Below are 24,067 nucleotides of genomic sequence, written 5' to 3' on the forward strand. Positions count from 1 at the left end.
ATGAATTTATTTTACATGACAAATGGTTTTTAAAATCAATTAATTTGGTTTATTTTTTTATTTTTAACTTTCATTGCCAAACGTCTTAACGTTAGAATAAAATCAATAATCTTTGTCAAAAACAAGAATACAATTAATAATTTTAGTAGTATCTTTATGTGGCGCACATATAAAATCTCGGGAAATTTTATTTAAATTCGTCTAACATATTTCTACATTTAATTTACTCTTTGCACTCATTTGATTTTTAATTAAACTATTAATATCTCTTTAAACCCAAATTTAATAACTAATAAACCCCTATAAGCCTAATTCAATATGTGGATTTATCTTTGCACCCACTTGTTTTCCCTTTTGCATCGTGTTTCAGGCTTGCACAAAAAAAGTTCATCTGGATAGTCAAAATCTAGTACAATAAGCACAGTTTGTAGGTACATAAAGTCAAGTATAGGACCATTGCGTGTAGTTGTTACCAAAATTGAACAACATTTAAGTACATGTTCAATGTATGTTTAAACGCAGAGTCTAATCCAACTCAAGAACAACTTTGTTGAGTAAATCCTAGCCTAGAAGCACCTACATCAAAATGTAGAAGGGTATCCTCCAATTGATAACCCCCTATTACCATCAAAGTCTTCAAGTTCAAACCTCCATCCAAAAACCCCAGACACATAACTTCGTTGCTCACTTGAACCATCAAGTTTCTGCCGTGAATTCTCCACTTCACCAACTCAGTCTGCAGCACCAGATCGATAATCGGCACTTTTGGACCGATCAACGTGCCATTTTTTTTTTTTTTGTGAACTAAAACATTGCCCAAATGGTGCCACAGTGGAAACCCTAGTCATGTTCATAGACATTGAAACCTGCTCATAAGCTTTAGTAAAAAAAAATTCATCGTCTTCTATGAAGTCCAGATATATGTAAAAAAAATTTACCCTAAATTTGGACAGAACTTAATTAACAACAAACTTTATTAATGACAGTAAATCATATTAGAGTCAAACTGCATTATAATTAAAGTATGAAATCGTAAATACTAGTTTAGTACATGAAATTTTAAGAGAATGTACATGTTAAAGACTTGAAACTTATTTTTGTCTTCCACTGGTCTAGAGCAGTAAGTTTCGTGCATGATACACAAATTGAGGTCCATGGGTGTCGAGAAATGCTTCGATATTTTAATCATCTTCAAGATCCACATTATCATTAGTGGCTACATTCTCTAGCCCTTGAAGTTGCTTAAATTGATCCACTCGCCCCTGGTATTTTAAGTACAAGTTTTTCACTTTAATATCACTGCTCGTTTGACTCTTTTTGTGCCACATGGTAGAAACTGGTGGCATAGGGTGACCTTCACACAAATGTACCTACAATACACAAAGTCATCAATCAATTTGGAGTTATCAAATATGATAAAATAAATATATATGTAAAAAGAAAAAACATATCTTATACCTGGATAAAATGATGATCTTCAATTAGATAACCAATGGCAACCTCACGTAGGTTAGTATCACTTGATTGAGTTGATGACTGTAGAGAGTATGGAAGAAATGTAATGCATTGTGTCATGCTCAAGTGTATCAAAACCACGTTATAACATGTAGCAATTATATGCCCCAGATCTGGCATGGTCAACCAACTATACTCTGGTGCAAAACCATCTTCAAAATAATCAAGTGCTCGCTCAATCTCCGCATACCTGTCGTTTCTTACAAAACACTCTTGAAAAAGAGAAGGCATTTGACGTAGTTAATGTAGTAAATCTCTTCGTACCTTACACCATCCATTATCAATCCCCAACGCCATAGATATGACTCTGTATCCATAGTTTCCATCATGATTAACATCAGTTTGACCAGTAATATATGTCCTGATAGCCTCAGGGAATTCTTCTCTATATATCCATGTCGGCAAGGGATCAATAAATTCAGGAGGTGTATAAATCTAGTATGACATAAAGAAAATAATGAAAAAAAAAATGAACGTTAGTGTCTTCAAAGTAACGAAGGAAAGCTTTATTGTATTTCAAGAGATGCTCAAATTTTTACTTACCTTAAACTGTTTACGTTATGGCAATATATTAGTCTCAGGTGTTTGAATGTCATAACTCAGTTAATCAAGGACAATGCTGGCATTCATGATTGGTGATGTGGCAGCAAGATTCATCTTTTGTTTCTTTTTTGGTAGGGTAATAACATTCTCTTTTCATTTCTTGTTTGATGGTGCTGTGACATTCTCCTTTTGCTTCTTTTTTCTTCGTGAGACATTGCTAACACTCGTCATTGTACTAGTAACTGGTGTTTGGATTAGGCAAGTTCAGCCTCTGTAATCTCAAATGTTGATGGGAGATGCTGAGTAGAATTGTCGACTTTGCATGGTCGCCCTTTTGTCTTAATCTTTTTTTTGGAGCATTAAGTGAAGTTGTATTTGGGTTCATTAGCTCTTCAATTTTCATATCGAGTTTGTTGATGCACAAAATCAGCGAGGACTTTGGTACAACATAAAGTGTTAAGTTTGTGACCTTCGCTAGATTGCTCCAGTCACTAGTGTGGATAAGTATGTAAATGGATAGGGACAGGGAAGCAAACATCAGATATACGTGGTTCACCCAGATTAACTACGTCCACGAAGTAGAGGAGTTCTCATTAATTGTGAAGGATTTACACAAGTACATAGGTTCAAGCTCTCATTTTGTGAGTACTAGTGAATGATTTAGTACAAATTGTGAGAGAATGATCTCTATTTATAAAAGAGAGTTTCTAGTTTCATTCTGACATTGACACGTGTCGTGTTGTGATTGGCTTCTGATGTTGACATGTGTCGCGCTATGATTGGCTTCTGATGTTGACATGTGTCGTGCTGTGATTGGCCTCCTGGTTAGAGGGAAACTCTTTTGGGTCCTTGACGGTCTGAGAGCACGTCTCGCACGAACTTCGAAAGGGAATCGGGTTAAAATTCCTGAACCGGAACGTGGCGGTTGACGGCAACGTTAGGGAGTCTGGAGACGTCGGCGGGGGCCTCGGAAAGAGTTATCTTTTCTGTTTAACAGCCTGCCCATTACCTAGCCTAGTTTTAGGACCATCCATACCCTTGTTCTTGAAGCATAGTAAATCATAACTTAAAATGAACTCTTTGATCAATCTATTGCAGAAAGCAAATGTGGGGGAAGTGATTCTTGTGTGCGTGTGTGTACCAAAGTTCTTAATAAGGCACGGGCAGAAAAGAAATTAAAAAAAAAGAGTGAAAAGAAAAAAGTTTGTTAAAAAATGGTTCAAAACATTGAATTCGGCCCTAAGTGTTGCATGAATCTTCCCTTTGTATTTAAAAGTTGATTCTGCATTCTAAAGTGAATTCCAAGTGTCTATTTCATTGCTTTGCTTGCTATCGCTTTAAGAACGTTTGTTATTGCTATCCTTTCTTTATTAGCCATTACCCCTAAGCCCTGTTACAACCCTTGACTTCAATCTTGAGTGTTGTGTGTTTCAATTTGTGGAGTTCGAAATTGGTTTGAGCATATGGTGTCACTGGTTCTCGCATCTAAGTAGTAGCATTCCATTCATGAGATCATATCTAAACATGCTTATTAACTCCATAAATTGCTTTCTTTGTTATAACATATGTGAGTACTAGTCTTCCATGTTTACATCAATCTGTTCACATATAACTAATGTAGGGTGTGTGGTCAGAAAATATGTGTGAAAATAGAGAGTATCTTGTAAGAAATTGAGCAAATTCTCTAAGGCATGTTACTACATTCAAAATATCGTTTTAATTAGTTAATTGCGAACTAGTAAGTGGTGACTGTAATTAAGTATGTGCTCAAGTGTGAAGATGACTAAAAGCTGTGGGAATGATGATTTTTAACATGTCATGTGCATTGGAAATCCCTGAGGCAAATGTTGGAAGGTTAAGTTGTGTTCTGTTTGTTTTGATTCATTTGTTTCTTTTGTTTTGCTCGAAGACTAGCAAAAGCTAAGTGAGGGGGAATTTGATAGGAGCATATTTATGTGACTGAGTTAGCTTGTTTTTATGCATTTATGTTGTTATTCCTTAGTAGTTTTAGTGTTTAAAGTCATTTTTGTGCAATTTCAGGTTCTAAGGACAAAGTATGCAAAAATGTGCATTTTGGAGCCTTTTGGAGCAATTTTGGGCTTGGAATAAATATCACATGCTTGGAACTAAAGGAATGGACGAAATTGAAGACCTAAAGATGAGGATTCCTACTTGAAGTAGGAAAGTTAAGCCAAGGTTTCCTATTTTTGTTTGATCTTTCCTAAATCCTAAATGTCCCTAAGTTCCAGCAACATTGAAGGTTTCCTATGCATTTTAGGACACAAATTAAAGGTTCCTTGTACCATAACAAACATTTGCCGTGCACTCCATCCATGTTTAATTCTTGCATCAATCATCACTTCACTTTCACCTTTGAATCATTTCAACACCACTCCATTTTACCCATGCTTTGCATCATTACTTCACTTTCACCTTTGAATCATTTCAACACCACTCCATTTTACCCATGCTTTGCCTTGCACTTCCTCTATAAAAGGAAGTGTGTGTAACATAAATTGAGTTCATACTTTGTTAGATCATTCACTCCCATTTCAACACAACCTTCATCCAAACACATCCATTCATCTTCACATCCATTCCTCCATACAAACAAACCTTCAAACACTCACCAACACCTTGTGCCGTAGCAAAGGAAGGGAAGGAAAGTGCTTGGACGTGCTTGCTGTCCAACATGGATCATTGGAGTGTTTAGATGTTTTCTTTCTTTTGTTTCTAATGTTTAAATTCATTTCCTTTCGTTTTGTTGTAAATATGAGTGGCTAAACCCCTCTTGGCTATGGGTGATTTCAAAGCCATGATTATGTGTGCAATATAATTTGATAAATTCCAGTTATGAACTCTTGAATCGTGAATGCAATTGGCTTAACTATTTGATTGATAACTTATTTGTATTTGTTAATTAAGGGTCGACACTTAATTGGCATGCATAAATCCGTTGCTAGAATATAAGGAAGTTTCACATAATCGTTACAAACTTATATTCACATGTAGTGAAGGTCGCTTATAAACGATCGCGTTAAGTTCAATTCCTAGCATGAGTGACATGATGTCATAGTTGCAAGTGCTTTGTCAATGCTTATGATTTTCATTAAACGTAATGATCTTTGGTTGTATCTCTATTATGATGTCATGTAGGGAGCTTTAGAAGAATGTTTTGGGTTGTCGAATGATGTCATCCAATCCAATAAAACAAGGAAAATCTGATAGTTAACTAGTGATGTCACGGTTAATTTGGAGCATTGTCATTCATAATTCAATGAAGTAGTAACTGGAAATCGAGTTATTTGCATACATATCATGTGTGGAGAAAAAGTCTCTAGCTATCCCATCCATCATCTTATTTCTCAAATTTGTTTTGCAATCTGTCTAGTTTTTCATACTTGTTTGTTTGTTTCAACTTCGTCCAAAACTCAATCCCCCTTTACTTTAGTGTATCTAATTAGTTAGAATTTGTTTTAATTTGTGTTTTTAAATGTTTTGATTCAAGTAAAAGTCAATTTTCGTCCAAAGTCATTCCTAGTGTCTAGTTTAAGTTTATTTGGTTGTTTTAAGCTATTTTGAGTATTTTAAGTTTGTTTTGAGTCTTGTGAGTCTTGTTAAGTGTTTTTAAATGTAGTTTTATGTTTTTGAGTCAGTTTAGAGGTTATTAGCAAGCCCTCATAATCCCCGGTCTAGAACGATCCCTACTTACATTTTTTACTGCAATTGATAAAAAAGGGTTAAATTTGTGTGTTAAGATAATTTTCGCATCAGCCGCCGCCATTACCCGCACCGACATGTTTGATTTCTTCGCCCTGCACCGTACCCAACGACGAGATCAAGGAGGAGGCAATACCACAACATAACCCTGGCTGTCTATGTCACCGAGCTCAGCGACGCTGTTTTCATCAGATGCTTCGTCAACCACGCCGTCATCGACGACACCTCTTTCTGGAACTTCTCCAACACCTTTGCCGAGCTCTGCCGAGCATCGTCATCATCCTCGGCGTATTCCTCATGCTGGGGTTGCTGGCCGGTCTAATTGACGCCTGCTGACGAGTCTGGTGGCTGTTGTGGGTCTACCTCCTCGTCATTTTCCTCCTCTTCAATTCTCAAATGGCAGAAGAGAAGCACGTTAACAGTGACAAGAAGAACATGGCTACAAGTGTTGAAAAACCGAGCCAGCTACTACCCAAAGGTGACGATGGTCATAGTGATGAGGTTAATCTAGATGAAGAGGACGATGAGGTCGCCGCATTGGAATCAGAAAAGGATAAGTTGGTTCTTGGCCCTCAGTTTTCTCTCAAGGAGCAGATCGAGAAAAAAAATAAAAAAAATAAAAAAAAAGAAAAAAGTGAGAAACAGAAACAAAGGCAAAAGATAAAAGAGAAAGGAAAGGATTATACTTTTGCTTTTGTCGACAGAAAGGTTGTCCAAAGCAGCTGTCATTTTAGAGAAAAGAAGAAAGCAAAAGCAAAGCAGAAAATGAAAGCAAAAGCAACGCACCAACGATCTGCAACTGTCGAAGCTTTTGTGTCGAAACCTTTGTTTTGAATGATGTAATATATTTTTTTTACCTTTCGCAGACATCTGTGTTAACCCCATCAGAGGGTAATAATAATAAAAAATAAAAAAAACGGCAAAGCCCAAAATAAATGGGCTGACATGTTGTGTGGAGGGCGAATGCTCATAAGGCCAAAATAGCACCAACCAGGTAATCAAAAGTACGCCCAGTACTCCAAAATTATTTGACAACCTGCCGCTATTACCACCAACCAAGTGATTAAAAGTACGCCCAGTACTCCAAATTTATTTAGCAGCCTGCTGCTATTACCACCAACCAGGTGATCAAAAGTACGCCCAGTACTTCAAAATTATACATGAGCACTACTCATGTCAATCATACATAAACATACATGAGCACTACTCATGTCATGTCAATCATACATAAACATTCATGAGCATCACTCATATCAATCATACATAAACATTCATGAGCATCACTCATGTCAACATCCATGAGCATCACTCATATCAATCAACATAAACATTCATGAGTATCACTCATGTCAATCAGCTTCAAAAGCTTCATTTACAAAAAGCTCTAGCTTCAAAAGCTTCATTTACAAAGCTCTAGCTTCAAAAGCTTCATTTACAGAGCTTCAGCTTCAAAAGCTTCATTTACAAAAGCTCTAGCTTCAAAAGCTTCATTTACAGAGCTCTAGCTTCAAAAGCTTCATTTACAAAGCTCTAGCTTCAAAAGCTTCATTTCCAGAGCTCCAGCTTCAAAGCTTCACTTGCAAAGCTCTACCTACAAAGCTTCAGTGCAGGGTATACAAATACCGCCTCCGAACAACCGCCACTTCGGCCCATACATGGATTCAATTTGAAGTCTCCAACCAACAGACTTTATTGACCGAAGACTTGGGGGACTACATTATGTACCATATATTGGCCTCAACTGGGCCTCATGAAAAATACTTGGGGGACTCTAACCCATCATTCATGTATTGAAGAGCGAGCCCTTAATCTATAAAAGGAACTCCCTCACCATCATTAGAGAGCATCAACTCTAGCCCATTATTCATGTATTGAGGAGCGAGCCCTTATTTTATAAAAGGGACTCCCTCACCATCATTAGAGAGCATCGCCGCCAGCTGAGCAACCGTTTTGCCGCGAGCATCACTCCTAACCCATCACTTATGTATTGAGGAGCGAGCCCTTATTCTATAAAAGGGACTCCCTCACCATTATTAGAGAGCATCGCCGCCTACTGAGCAACCGCCTCGCCGCAAGCATCAACTTTAGCCCATCATTTATGTATTGAAAAGCGAGCCCTTATTCTATAAAAGGGACTTCCTCACCTTCAACGCCACAAGCCGAGCGAACCAAGGCAACATAAGCCACAAGCCGAGTAGCCTCGCAACATGTACTACTTCTAGTTGAGCATCATTTCAGATTGGGCACCGCTTCATGTCGAGTATCAGTGCCAGACGCCATCTAGTAACTTCGGCCCACACATGGACTGAATTTCAAGTCTTCAGCCAAAAGACTCTCTTGACTGAAGACTTGGGGGACTATTGTTTGTACCATACTTAGGGCCTCCGTATTGAGATCTCGTATAAATACTCGGGGGACTTAAAAATGTAATTATGTAATAAAGGAAGGGGCAAATATGTAATAAGTGAGGAGCCCTTATTCTATAAAATGACTCATCACCCTCACAATTAGAGGAGGCCAATTCTTAGGCCATGGGAAGAGCTCTCTCCCCTTCAGAAGCTCTCACCCTCTCATCCTCGATCATCTCAGAGAAATACAATATCAATGTGGACGTAGCCCAAACATTGCAGTGAACCACGATACATCTTGTGTTATTTACTTTCTTGCAGATTCACGGCCGGATTTACGTTGTTCCAAGACCTTCGGTTTTGTGCATCAACAGAGTTCTCTTTTCTTATCATCATTTTGTTCTTCATACCACATATTAAATCTTTCTACTTGTGACTTTTCTGGACGAACTAGTTGTTCACTACTATTTGGCACATTGATAAAATCTAATTTTCTCCAATGCGAATCAAGAGCATCAAGTGGGATCGGCTTACCAAGCCTTCTATACTCTGCAATCTCGTGTGCACACGGCAACTTATGAGTTTGGCGAATGGTGCAACCACAAGATACAATAGTCACTCTTTCTTTTTCCAACCTGTTATTAAAAGAAATACAATATAATTTAAGTTACCTTGAAATACAATATGGTTTAAAAGGCTAAACAATAATAATGTAAATGCAAGGCAAACCCAAACTACCTTTTGGACTTGCAAACAATTAAGTTCAAGGCATGTGTAGAAACAAAACTTAGTATTCGTTGCAACTCATGTTTCTTGAATTTGTGTTGAACAAAACATCGACTTTTTTCAAAAGATGCTTTAACCTCTGTATGATGCAACTCCAACAAGGAGTGTATATGTACCCACGACGTCTCAACATTAAGTTGACTAGAGCGAAGTTGTCACTTCAACTTTGTATGTGCACTTTCTGCCCTGTTTATAATAATACGTGAGTAAGCATAAACTATAAATAGAATTGAAAATACAAAAGCTATAAAGTCTACGATTCTCAACTGTTTAAATATTATATTCTAAATTTTATAGTTTTAAACATAAACCCAGCACAATAAAATGTGTCATATAGAGGACCAAACGAGGGAAAAAGGGGTCGTATCATCAGTTGATTCTACTGTTATGTCGTTGTGTTTTTGCATCTATATCCTTGTTTTGGTTCTTCTGTTTTTTGTGGTTCCAAGTGCACAAAGGTAGGGTAGTGAAAATTGCTTTCCCAAAATATGCATGAAATTCATAACCCTAATTGCATCTCAGCGGACAAAAATATGTATAAAAACAAAGAAAATGAAATCCATATCAGCAAACTGCCAAAATAGTTCATGTTTTGCATCTAATTATATTCAACTCGTTAATTTTCTTCGTTTTCTCTTGGCTTTTTGTGTATATTGTTAATTAGCAGTTAATATTAGACTTAACAGTGTTAGAACTAGGCGTAAAAAATGTTAGGTAGTATGAAGAAATTGGGGATGGAAAGCACTTTCATTTTATAAGTTTTATTTTGGGAAATTTCAAGAAAGTGTTCTTGGAAGGATCACTATCCCGCCTTGCATTAGCAAATTTTAATGGACAAAAGAAAATCTGGACACCACGTCGCTGCTATGGAAGTGACAACCCAACGAGAAAGTGTACATGATAATAGTGTAGTATACAAGACAACTATGACGCATACAAGTATCTATCATACTCTAGCATAGTCTAGTATACAACACATCTATGATAATAGTGTTATGAAAAAGTAAGGGGAAGTATACCTGTTTGAGGTTGTAGTACCAAGATGCATACAATTATCTATCCACGTGCTTATGAACTTATCCTTATATGGAATTAACTAATTGTTTCGTATGTACTTAAGAGCATCATCATAATTACTGAACTTAGATTCCATATCTTGCAAAGAGCGCTGATACTCCTCTTCTGTTTCCGAACTCACAAGGCAATTCCAATCTCTATTACATTTATTCCACTACTTGTTTGACTCAAACATTTTCTTGCACTTTGACAACACTTTTTTGTTAATATGCCATCTACACAATAAATGTTGCGCACTAGGAAATACATACTTGATAGAATTCAGGAGTGCTAAATCTCGATCGGTGACAATAACCCCAGAAAGACAATAGCCATGAAGCAATATCTTTAATCTAGTAAGGGCCCAAGTGTAATTGTCTTCTTTCTCAGCCTCCGTATACACAAAAGCAACTGAGAATGTCATATTAGTGGATGTCACACCCACAATTTGTAAGAGTGGAAAACGATACCTGTTAGTCTCATATGTGCAATACAAGATAAGTACATGTGGGAATGCTCGTAATATCTCAATACTGATAAGGTGAGCCTAGAAAAGGTCAGTCACAGTATCACCACAACTCTTGTGCCACTCAACATACTTGTGTTCTGATAACTTATGAAGTAATTGTTGCATCTACGTCCTCCCGAAAAATTCTTTCATCCTACTTCGGTGCCTAGCATTATATATTGTCCGTATAGTTGATACATTTAGTGCATCTCTATCTTTGATAGAGACCAAGATATCTTTGGGCCTCACCAAACTCTTAGGCATGTCCACTAACAATTCATTCTCCTTTTTAGAAAGTCGCCCCCGTAAGAGAATTTCTCCAAGATACTCTTAAGCAGGATGGTTATGCACTCCATATACTACCTTCAATTTCCAATCGTCCTCATCGCCAATATTCACACCTTTCAACAAGAATGGACATCCACATTTTTTCGTACTAGAACTTCTAGATTGTTTTCTTGTGTGACCAATCTCATTTGACCTTTGACCATATGCTACAATACACTTGTATGACCTATATGTACCATTTCTTTCACAAGCAAGTGTTAGTTGAGGGCGACTCACAATCTTACCTTCACCTCCTAAATCAGACATTTTAATAATAATTACCATATTATTCAGCTTTCCCTGTTCACAAGCCCATCTAATCAACACATCTTTTCCTTTGAATATCTGCACGTAACAAATATTTTATTTAGAAGTAAAAGTATAAAATTAACTAACACATCAACGATACTATAAATATATGATTACCTCATAAGTTGTAAATTGGTTAGTATAATCCACTACACATTCTTGTCTAACCTCGTCGCCTAGATCAGAAGCATCATTGAATTCTTGCTGCTAAAAAATAAATGACAAAAATATGATTACAGTAAAAAAACGATGTAGAAATATTTTGGATTCTAAATCCACAAAAAAATAGATATTAGCAGTCAAGCACAACTCATGCTTACAAATTTGAAAATAACTTATATTCTTAGTCCTAGTATTGAGGAAACAACTAAGCAAGATAATGCAAATGAATCATGGTTTTTGCTTCAGAAATGCAAGAAAGGAGATCGTATCGAAGTTAAACCTATATTAATTTAGAGGCACATCAAGGCTAATGGAAACAACCAAGGTTGAGTAGAATCGTATAGTTTTCTAATTACAATCAAGGCTAATGCAATTGCAGGTCGTATCGAAGTCAGACCATGGTTTTCTAATTGTAACTCATGGTTTGCCAATTCAACTAGTTATTGGGTCCTTTCACACCAGACATTTTTCATTGTTGGATGCTTTCGTTGTTGTTTTAGCCGGAAGGTAGGATGCTTTCATTGTATTTGTTGAAAATAATTACAATAAAGTAACTTCTACACTCTAAAAAATTGAAATCAAATGAACAAAAAATTCATAAATTGAGTCATCCCTTGGTTGGAGGATTCAAAACTTCAAAATCACCATCCATCAATAAAAAAACTTATTTTTTCTCTATGAGAGCTATTAGGGTTTTAGCCAGAATGAACATAGGATAAACAAAGAGTGATCGTAGGGTTTAGTTATAGTGTTTGGGTTTATTGATAAATTTGAGTTTTATTATTAATTTCATTTTGTACTTAATAGTAATTACGCAATAGGGTAAAATGGACAATTAACATTTAAAATTTAAGTTGGGTGTTAAAAGAGGTTAAATGAGTTTAAATAAAATTTCACTAAAATCTCCAAGTGTAATACAATTTTTTTTTTAAAAAAAACTAAAATTCATTATAAAGGAATCTACAACAAAATCAATTTATGGTGCCCAACGATTAGCTTCAACTATGCTCACCATACACCTAATCATTTGCCACGTATCCTTACACTTAACCTTTGTGAATTTTCACATTAAATGTTACTTTTTCAATTTTGAAAAAAATTAACCAAAGTTAAGTGAAATGACACATGACAAATGATTAGGTGTATGGTGAGCATACACAAAAGTTTAGGTTGGTAAGCAAAAATGCTCCCATTCAAGTAACTGTTGGGGGACCACTTAGAGAATTAAAAATAAATACAACTTTAAATATCCCCTGGACAAACCAAAACGTGCCTTAACTCTATCTCATTCTTTGTGATCGATCACACTTTTTCCCTCAATCCTTGTCATCGTCCTCACAACTCTATCTCCAGGTTTAACCAACTAAACTTGACACCCATTTTTGTTAGAACTTGTATGTGAGAAGTGAATCAAACACCTAATGAAGACATGAAATAACATTACTTTAAAGAGATATATTATAAAGAAGATTATACATGTTGATCAATGTATAATATAAGGTGAGAAAACTATAAGTATTGTACAAATTAATATAGAGAACGGTTATAAGGAAGTGGAAAACTGAAAGTAACTGTAACCATGATAGAAGGGGCAGTTACATCCTTATAACTAGGGTTTTGATCCCCTTTCTCGGATATATATGGATCTCTTAATGCTAATGTTGGATGTATCGAAAACAAGGAGTTCCAATCCATTTCCAAGAGAAAGGAAGATCTCAACCACGTCTCTATCACCATGGCTGCATCCTCAAGTAAGTTTAATGCATTCATTGTCTATCGACAGAATGCATTATGCAGAAACTAGGGTTAATAATACTGCATGCATACATTGCAGTACGTGGTTCAATTGCATTGTTGGATGTTCAATCTTTATATGACTTAATAAGCACGTACATACATATATATATACTCATAAGGTCTACATGTGGTATCAAAGCCTCATAAATTTCATTTCAAGAAATGCCATCACTGTCATTCCACTAAACACTTAAGGAAGGATTGTCCTGCATTTAAAGAATGGCTCATAAGGAAAGGTAACAAAGTTATTGATGTTTTTGTTACTGTTGAGTCGAATATGGTGTTTATTCCTTCGAATTCTTGGTGGTTTGACACTGGCTGTTCTGTTCATATTACAAACTCTTTGCAGGGATTTCAAAACCTGAGGGAGACAAATAGGAACATCTACAATGTTTATGTTGGAAATGGGAGTAAAGTGGTTGTTGAATCTGTTGGCACAGTCATGTTAAAGTTGTCTACTGGTTATGTTTTGGTTTTAAATAATGTAGTATATGTACATTCGATGAGAAGGAATCTATTTTTAGCAACTCAATTTGTAAAAGATGGTTTTTCTTATATTGGAGACAAGGACTAAATTCAATTTTTCATTCACAATCAGTATGACACCTTACTTGGTTATGCTCTTCTTAATGGTGAATTGTGGCAAATTCAGTGCACTTATTTTCAAGAATGTTTTAATGTAGAGCATACTGCTTCAAAGAGAATGCATGTTGATGATAGTTCTTCAGTGCTTTGGCACAGAAGACTCGGGCATATCTCTAAAGATCATATGCTCAGATTAATGAGAGATGGAGTGTTGCCACGATTAGAACATACTGACATAGAGAATTGCATTGATTGTTTCAAGGGGAAAACAACCAATTCAGTAAAGAAAACAAGTGCCAAACGCAATGATGATTTGTTACAAATCATACACACTGATGTATGTGGACCATTTCCCACAAGAACATTATGTGGAAATTCCTATTTTGTTCTCTTTATTGATGATTTTTCTAGGTACACTTACTTGCTTTTAATCTCAGAAAAATCTCAAGTTCTAAATTGTTTTAAAATATTTAAACTTGAAGTTGAAAAACAATTGAATAAGCATGTTAAAATAGTGAGATCAGATAGGGGAGGTGAATATTTTGGGAGATACACTGAAAGTGGACAACAAAAGGGTCCATTTGCCTTGTACCTTGAACAAGAAGGTATTATTGCTCAATACACCACTCCTGGTACTCGTTCACATAATGGTGTTGCAGAGAGACGAAATCGAACACTTAAAGATATAGTGAGAAGCATGTTATCACAGTCTTAACTACCTGAGTTTTTATGGGGAGAAGCACTTAAAACAGCTAACTATATACTCAATCGAGTTCCTTCCAAAGCAGTTCCAAGCACTCCTTTTGAGTTATGGACGGGTCGAAAACCTAGCTTCAACCACTTTCACACATGGGGCTGTAAATGTGAAGCCAGGTTATATAATCCCACTGCGAGAAAATTAGACATAAAAACCACTAGCTGCTACTTTGTTGGTTATGCAGAAAAATCCAAAGGGTTTAGGTTTTATTGTCCTACTGCACATACAAGAATAGTTGAAAGTCATAATGCCAAGTTTATTGAAGACTTTGATTTGTCACATGAACCTCCCAAACAGTTATATGTCTTTGAAGAGCATGACGACCATTCCTCTTTGTCTCAAGATTCTAGAATGGATAATAGTGTTACCATTCCCTTGTATCTATCTGGTGGTACACCATTGTCTTCAAATGAATGCACTTGATATCCCTACACCTAGTGCAGTAGCTATAACATCTCCCAATCCAGATACATTGGTCTTACATGATCCTATTCACTCATCTGCAGCAATAACTGAAGCACCAGAATCATCTTCACAGTCTCAAGCACCCTTACTGAGGAAATCAATGAGAACCAGAAAGTCGGCTATTCCACATGATTATTTGTGTTATCTACAAAAAGTTGAATATGATCTTGGTGATGAAGATGATCCCGTGAATTACAAACAGGCAATAGTGAGTTCTAAAAGTGAATTATGGAAGGCTGCAATGACAGAAAAACTTGCTTCCATGGAAAGTAATCATGTTTGGACCTTGGTTGATGGTTCAGACACCAAAAGAGCAATAGGGTGCAAATGGGTTTTTAAAACCAAGAGGGATGCTCATGGGAGGATTGAAAGGCTTAAAGCACGCCTTGTAGCTAAAAGGTTTACACAAAAAGAAGGCTTGGATTACACAGAAACGTTTTCTCCAGTCTCTACCAAAGACTCTTTCCGAAGTATCATGGCTCTTACAACTCATTTTGACTTGGAACTTCACCAAATGGATGTCAAAATAGCTTTTCTTAATGGGAATCTTGATGAAGACATTTATATGGTACAACCTCCCGAATTTGTTGAAATGGGGCAAGAACATCTGGTGTGCAAGCTAAATAAGTCTATCTATGGTTTAAAACAGGCTTCGCGGCAGTGGTATAAACGTTTTGATCAAGTTGTACAGTCCTTTGGTTTTGTGGAGAACAAAATTGATAATTGTATCTACATGCGGCAACACAAATCTCAATTCATTTTTATGGTTTTATATGTGGATGATATATTGTTGGCAAGCTCTCATGTCCAATTAATGACTGAAACTAAGAGAATGTTGTGCAATAGTTTTGATATGAAGGATTTAGGAGAGGCTCATTATGTTTTGGGCATTGAGATTGTGAGAAATAGGCAGAATGGAACTTTGGGGCTCTCTCAGCAGAACTACATTGATAGACTGTTGAAGAGATTTAATATGGAAGCTTGCAATGCAGGTGATGTCCCTATTGGTAAAGAGGATAAGTTCTCTCTCTCACAGTGTCCTTTAACTGAACATGATCATTGAGTTATGAGAGATAAACCGTATGCATCTCTAGTTGGCAATGTCATGTATGCACAAGTTTGCACCATACCTGATTTAGCTTTTGCATTAAGTGTACTAGGCAGGTTTCAATCAAATCCGGGTATTGCACACTGGAATGCAGGCAAAAAGGTACTAAGGTATTTGAAAAAGACACGAGATTATGTACTAAGTTATCATCGAGTTCAAAACTTGAATGTTATCTGTTATAGTGATTCTGATTTGGGAGGATGCATTGATGATAGTGTTGGAAATGTGCCCTAAAACCAATCATATGATGATACTTTACGGACATTTCACATGTTAAACTAATCTAGTTTAATATCAAGGGCATAGATTATTGTTTTAAGCCGTCTCATATAAATGTTATATGCTTAAACGATAAGTCCAAGGAATATGTAATTAGGAGAATGTAATTTAAACAAGTTAGATTAATGAGACCATTCTCTTTCGTATACATATCCTAAACGTTCCTGATCATAGGATTGCCAATTGGGCATTGACAATCCGTTAAGATCAGTACATGATATGTCTTCTCTTAGTGAGAGTGACTAGTCTCGAGTCATTGGTGTGATTGACACCAAGACAGGCATGTAGGTGCTTAATAACGAATGAGTCCACTGAACACGATCAACGAGGAGTTCTCATACTCATGTCACATGAGAACTCATGGTTGGGATAATGCAAAGTAGTCATTTGACCTGAGGCATCATAGTTGTCTTGTGGTTAAGTTCTTGATCTTTGATTATGTCAAAGTCACTCCATTCGAGGGTGTCCACGGCATAGTTGGGGTTAAGCCACTTAGGCATGGAGGCAAGTGAATGCGCAACAAGGGATCTCTAACCTTCAAACCGTTTGAGGGAGAATACTCTATGATATGATTAAGAATCTCTGGCCAGAGTATGAATGAGATTTAGGAAGTCATTCCAAATCACATTCAAGGTAATCATATAAGTAAATGAATCACATTGGATAGTAGACATGAATAAACTATCAAACCAAACAATGTGGTTAAGAATATTATATTAGAAAAAGACCGTATTGCATTGTAATCCTAAACTGAATAGGTTCTCCACCTCTTCTGATTAGCTTGGGTAACCATGACATACTGCTAGGTGTCACTCATGGTTTGTGGAAGCTCTAAATGTGTATAATCACTGAAGGGAGAATTGAAAGTAAGTTTCAATTCACAATCGATTTGAAAGAGTTTTAATCGCCCACTGCCTCACTAAAAGGAACCTAATGGATCGTACATCGTGTAAGGTAGAGATTGAAGAAACAACGGAGATGAGTAAGAATAATTCAATGGTTTAATTATTTATGGCAAAGATTAATTAATATGTTAATTAATCAAACGAATAAGTTCGTTAAAGACCTCGGGATAGTATTGGACCTTAAGGCCCAATGGGCTTTGAACGTCATGTCCATTAACTTAAGTTGTATGACAACTTAATTCACAAAGGCCCAAAAAGCCCAATAGAACCCTATGGCCGGCCATTTAGAGGAAGGGTAGTGAACTTGCTTTGATTACAAGTTTGCCACTCCAATGAATAAAGGTATAAATATGACTTTATAGCCAAAATTCATTTAGGGTTTTCTTTTGGGGAAAGGATGAGAACACAAGCTCTCTTTTCTCTCTAAAGAGGCCTGCCACCCTTGGAGGGATTAGCTAGTAATCTTTCTCCTCCAAGGTCACTCATCTCTTCTTCACATCTTACCTTGGTGTGGAGACTTAGAGGTTCTCTATTTTGGGAACTTGGAGAAACATATTCTTCCATCCAAATCCATGGATCTAAGAAGCAAGGAATGAAGGCCCTCTCCTTGGGTGATTAGCCTTTGCTTATGTAAAGAGGAATCTACAAAGGTATAAATTTCTCAACTCACTTTGATTTGAGTTGAGTCTTGGTTCACCAATCTACTAGGCTTTGAATTTCATGGTTAATGTTTTGTTTTTAAGTGCATACAAGCATGATTCCGCCTTTTAATTGTTAATTGCATGCTATAGATGTTGCTTAAATGAACATGTTTTTCACAAAATTTCCTTCAAGTGGTATCAGAGCCTAGGTCTAGTAGTTGGTGAATCCTTTTGGGTTTTGTAGTTCATAGTCTTTGATTCAAATGTTGTAATATGTTACAAGCTTTATTCTTGCTTCTTTGAATGTAAATTTTGTTAGAAAATTTGCCATCTCAAATGTTGTAGATGTAGTTCATATGAGCATGAATATTGGAGCTAAAATTTGGTGCCATGTTTTTGGGAATTTTCGGCCAAATCCAAAGGGTGGATTTTTGGGTTCTTGTTTGACTTGTTAAAAGTGTTTTCAAGTAACTTTTGGAACCCCTATGTACCCTAGTTTGGTTATATGTTATTTCCCTTAAGTTTGAGTGGTTTTGGGATGTCTTTGGGTGAAAAATGTTCATGGAGATTTTTTTTGAGTTTTTCATGAATGTTCTTTATTGTTCTTGATATTTTAGCCAAGAACAAAAAGGTTTGGTGTTTTGATTCAAAGTTTTGATTTATTTCATAAAGTTTTTGTTTTGTGTTTTTCAAATGTTTAAATGTGTTAGATATTTATTTTGAAAGGTGAAAGAAATATTGGTGGGTGTGTAAGGATCAAGGAAGAAAATATCGGTAATATCGAAAATATCGGTAGTCCGAAAACACTGAAATATCGTTGGAAATATCGGGATAATATCGATATCGATAAAAATTACATGGAAACCACGGAAATTGTAAGAAAAACTTGGAAATTTTTAATGAAACTTTGCAAGATGTTTATTTAGTCAATTATCTATTAGTTTATCACAAACAATTGGAAGGAAATGCATTGCATGATGGATTTAACTGATTTAAGTTGATTATATAGCGAGCTGGCAAACATTATGAGTGTAGAAAATATGTAGTAATTAATGAAAGAAGTTTAAACACACCATAATCATTTATATATAATTAATTAGTACAATATTGGGAGGTTTTATTTAGGATATTAAAAAAAAAAAAAGGGAAATGAATAAAATGATGAAGAATAATGTGCCGAATTTGACACTTTAAATTTCTTACACATAAGCATGCGTCTAGGCGTTGAAGTTCCAAATTATAGTATATCAATTAACGATTGAAAATCAATACGTTGAATAAGACTAAACTTTAATTTGGATGCCGATTATGTTTTTTCAAGTTTATATAAAGTAAAAGAATTGAATTTTGGAAGCCAGGAGTGTGTCAATTGTTTTATAATTCGTCCGAATACATATATCAGGTTGCTACTCAACGTAATTTGAAAGTATATCTAGTGCAAGGACTTGTCTTTTTTTGTTGATAAGCAAAGGGTTTGTAGCTTTTTTTGCTAAGCAGTAGAACATATTATGTTTGTTTAATCTTTAGCATTTGATGGTTGTCCACAAATATAGGATAGAAGGCCCCAAATTAGATCTGGCTCTTACCTAGTTGGAGTCACAAGTTCACATGTACCAGCCCTTGAGGCAAAACGTTTTGGTTTTTCGGCCAAACCACGGCGAGTTGGCCGGCGTGCAAGGTATCAATCTCTTTGTCTCGTCGAGTAGTACAACTTTCCTTTTTGTTTCACTCAATTTCGTTGAGTATTGAAAAAGTTATACTCATTTGAATCTTATCCAGTTTCCAGCGACCTCAGTGGCTTTCGAGGCATTTTCCGGCCAAACCACGACGAGTCAGAAGTCGTGTGAGGTACCATTCTCTTCGTGTCTTTGAGGGTTACAACTTTCGTTTTTGTCTTGCTTGATTTTGTTGAGTTTTGACAAAGTTATGGCCGTTTAAAGTGGGTGTGGATTTCCGGCCGAAATTCTGATTTTCTCTCCCATTGGGTCGAGTCCCACATCGCCCACGCGAGGGCAGTGAGCAAGCAAGAAGGCCTATAAAAGCCACATTCCCAAGCTGAGAAAAGCATGTCTTGCTCGGCCTTTGGGCTATGATCAAGTGTAGTATGTGTTGAGATTTCTTAGCATTTTTAAGTATTTTTGGATATTATATCGCGATATTATCGATAATTTCGAAAATATCGCGATATTATCGATAATTTCGAAAATATCGCGATATTATCGATATTACCATTTGGATAGTTAAAAAAATATCGGACAAAAAAAAAAACGATAATATCGGCGAAATATCGCCGATATTATCGATTTTTTCTTCCTTGGTAAGGATTAATCCCCTTTCACACACACCACTTGCATGACTTTATGTCTAAAACTACAAATCAACACACACATCACTCCCTTCTCTCCAAAACCGGCCACCCTACAAGTGGGGTGCTTTTGGGGCTTTTATGCAATTACATAAAGTTTTGGTACTTTTGTGTAATTTGTAGTTTGACCCAAAAGTTTACGTATTTACGTAAAGGCCCAAAATCATTAAAGGACAAATTGTTTTGTTCCTTTAATGATGTTTTTCAATTTGTTGAAATTTTTGGGTTCTAGTTGTGATTACATGAAGTAGTGGACTTTTGTGTTTTTACAAAATAAGCTCAAAAGTTTAAGTTTTGCAACATACCCCAAAAAGTTGAGGTTATTGCATTTTGGCCCAAATTAGGATGAGAACAAAATGGTTTTGTCTCTTTAAATGAGAATTGGATTTTCATTTCATTTAGCTCCATTTAAATCAATTCTATGGATACAAAAACCAAATGAAAATGTTGCATTCTAGTTTAATTGGTTAAAGCGTTAATTAATTAAAGAAAGGGTGATTATGAACCTAAGCATTCCTGAATCCTTATTGGTCGAGGTCATCTCATCAACCTTCTCGGCGAAGTGAGGTGTTACAAGTTATTACATTCGGCACATTGAAAGCCGAATTTGATATTGAACTTCGTAAGAATAGTAACCTTGTCTTCAGGTTCGAGAGCCCAAGAGGCCAAGACGTGTTCCTTTCTCGGCCGCAATCGCAAGACGCAAAAGTCAGCCGCACACCCAACATCAACAAATTTTTACTCCTTGACCGAGCTCGACCGACGAGTTGGCACGCCCCGCATTCACCGAAGGACGTAGTTGGCTTATAGATTACTCGGCCTGCGTGCCACGTAGGCTTGGTAGTTTTTAGGGTCAACATTTTGGCACGCCCAGTGGAACAGAGTGTTAAAACTATGAAGTTCATATGATATATCAAGATCCCAATCCGGCTCCACGTAGCCGATTGCACGAGCTCCTAGAGCAATTGGAAAAACACGACGAGGAACGTAAAAGATCTTTGGAAGTGGAAAAAGTTCTTTGTGGCCTTAGAGAGATGCAAAAATCATTCGCTTACATGTTGCGAATAAAAGCTCCTATTACCCTGCAAGAGCAATGGGTACATGAAGACAAGGCTCGATTTAATGCCTGGCTAAATGGAGATCATTTTCCTTACGTTTTCGACTACAAATCAATCCCATTTGGTGAATGGTTGGTTGAAAAGACCAGGGGGCAATTTTCCACTCCAGCCACAAATAAAATTCGGCCTAAGAAGATTGTCGAGATGGCCGAAGAAAAACCTAGGCCACTTGTTTTTTCGGTCGAGACTGAAATTATGGTAGGCCTAGAAGAAAACTTTCAAGTTTCTGAGCAAAAAATTGACGTCGAAACTATGCCAATCGATATGATTATCAGCGATAAAGCCGATATGGGGAAATCCCATTCGGCCAAGTTATTTGAATTAAAAGCCAAAATTATGTTTGGATGGCATAATAAATGTTCAACACATTCGGCGGCCGAAAATGAAAAATATTTCACCAAGTCAGAAATATTTGGAGATGATTTTTTATTCGGTTTTGGAAAATGTCAAAGTGAAAATTTTGATATAAAAAGATCTCGGCTTGGAATAAAGTATCGTTGGCCTCCTCCTGACTATGGTTCGGCTACTTTTATTTCCATTTAGAAAAATAAATAAATTATTTTCTTAATTATCTGGCTAATTAAGCCGATACTTAAGGAAATAAAGGGGCCAATGTCCTGAACTCGTAAAAAAAAAAGGAGTGATTGGGACAGGTGGGTTCGGTTGCCAATGTTACAGGCCCTTGGATGAGTGAATGCAAAGTTTTCCCAGTGACAGCGGACTTCTTCAACAAAAGTGGTTTTACTATTTTCTTTTGGTAGAAGTGAATATATATATATATATATATATATATATATATATATATATATAAAGATAAGTACATCAGGATGCCATTACCAAGGATGGTAGTAGGCTTCAGCCTATGAACGTGTGGTGGCAGGTGGGGAGTCATGACCAGTTCCAAGTTATGTCAGAATACCATTGGTAAAAATAAAAGTTTTGTCGATACCAGTTCCAAGTCATGACAAGATGGTGCGGCAATCCAGAAGATGATGCGTTCGGTTTAAAAGTTGTTCTAGCCGAGCCAATTTTGGACTTATAAGTCTATCTGGTATAATCGGCGGTTGCTCGCTGAGAAAGATTATTCGACACATGCTGCGTATAAGAAGATAAAAGACGTGTCGTTGATTTTTGGCACACCACATAATGCCAATTCTTCATTTCCCCAGGTGGTATTCATAGAAGGCCTTAAAGCTGAATGATGGTGTAACTTCGGCCCAATGCTTCACGAACTCGACTTATTTTTCTCGGCCCCATATGGTTCGGCCACTTTTATTAGTCACTAACATATATACACACACACACACATGCCGAGCTCGGCGAGATGTTGCTCGGCGCAGGTGGGTTTTGTGTATATATATATATATATGTCAACGGCACGGTAAACAAATCATATCAGGCAATCAGCTACCTATGTATACATATATATATATATATATATATATATATATCCCGAGTACCATAAGGAGCAGTGGGCAAGAGTCCTCGAGACTTCGATCCCATTTGGTTTTCATGGCCTTTAAAGTAGACGGCCGATGATAATGGTAGCCGAGTGACAGTAGGAAATTCGACATCAGTTCGATGACAGTGGGGTGTAGGCTAAGATCGATGACATTTCTCGGCCATGTATTTCTCGACCGAGAAACTTGAGAAAGCAGCAGTCGAATGAGTCAATTTGAAAGTTCAGCTCGGCAGCTTATATTTACGTGTGGCTTCTGCCAAATAGACGAGTCAAGAAGCAATTCGTGAAATCAAGAGCCTACGGATGGATTGTGCAGAAACTTGGAGGTTCTCGACTTTAGATGTTGTGGTGAGTTGATCCACCATGGGACTTTGCATCTGGTGGGGTGGTCTGTTCTCGACCATATATATTTGAATCAATTCGGTCGCCAAAAAAAGTTTTTAGCGTGCTGTCATTTTTAATATCGCTACCGAGGCTATTGGTTCTCTTAATATCAAAATAGGAGAAAGCAATGCATGAGCTACTAATGAACGCCATGCTTCTACTCTTGTTGTCCCCACCAGCGACATGGCCGTGAGAGCTCGACTTCGGCGGCTCGACGAACCCATTGCTTTCTTTAGAAAGAGATGGAAAGGCGAGACAGATTAAATGTACAAGGCATATTTGGAAGATTGGAAGCCGAAGGCTGAAGGGTCCAAGGTTTTCCAGAATTTCTATATATGTCTCCAATTGCATAACTGGTATGGAGATTTAAGGAGGGGTCTAATATTGTGATTAGACTCTAAAGTAGCTTTTTCGCCGAATGATGGTTATTCAGTGATGGTTCTGATGTTGTTTCCTCGGCCATATGTTTTTGTAAGCATTCAATGATGATCGGTCTATTGTTTTGCTCCTTGATTTGAGGATTTCATTTGGTGATTTCTTATTTATCCACGTGTGGGATATTTGGTAAAAGACATGGTGTATCCAAATTTTGTCAACAACATCAAATATTGCATTTGGTCAGAAGTTTTCAACCAAGGATTTGGAATATTACACCATAGATTTTGGTTCATGGAGAGGCCGAGTATGTTGTATACCGAATCAATATGTATTCGGTGAAGTTATTTGGTAGCTGCAGAAGTTCAAATACAAGCATAGATTTCCTTAACCATTCGGCCTTCGGGCCGAAGCTCAAGGTAACTGGGGGGCAATGTTTGGACCCAAATTTACACCATCGGCCCGTGCAATCAAGGCCGTTGAGTGAGCATAGCTCTTAATCGTTGGATGACAAAGTGAAGATAATTTTTATCATTATTAAAGGATAATATT

The 24,067-nt window shown here is 36.8% G+C and overlaps 1 long non-coding RNA gene and 1 pseudogene across 1 annotated transcript; both read left to right on the top strand.

Moving 5' to 3' along the window:
* The first annotated feature begins 18,806 nt into the window (after window positions 1–18,806).
* On the top strand, window positions 18,807–20,039 carry LOC126623550 (uncharacterized). Its single transcript, XR_007623794.1, has 2 exons — window positions 18,807–19,489; window positions 19,591–20,039. It is a non-coding gene; the product is annotated as an uncharacterized LOC126623550 (long non-coding RNA).
* On the top strand, window positions 19,878–20,041 carry LOC126624850 (U2 spliceosomal RNA; annotated as a pseudogene).
* Window positions 20,042–24,067: the final 4,026 nt, after the last annotated feature.

This window comes from Malus sylvestris, chromosome 5 (assembly GCF_916048215.2).
Source record: "Malus sylvestris chromosome 5, drMalSylv7.2, whole genome shotgun sequence".
Lineage (NCBI taxonomy): Eukaryota > Viridiplantae > Streptophyta > Magnoliopsida > Rosales > Rosaceae > Malus > Malus sylvestris.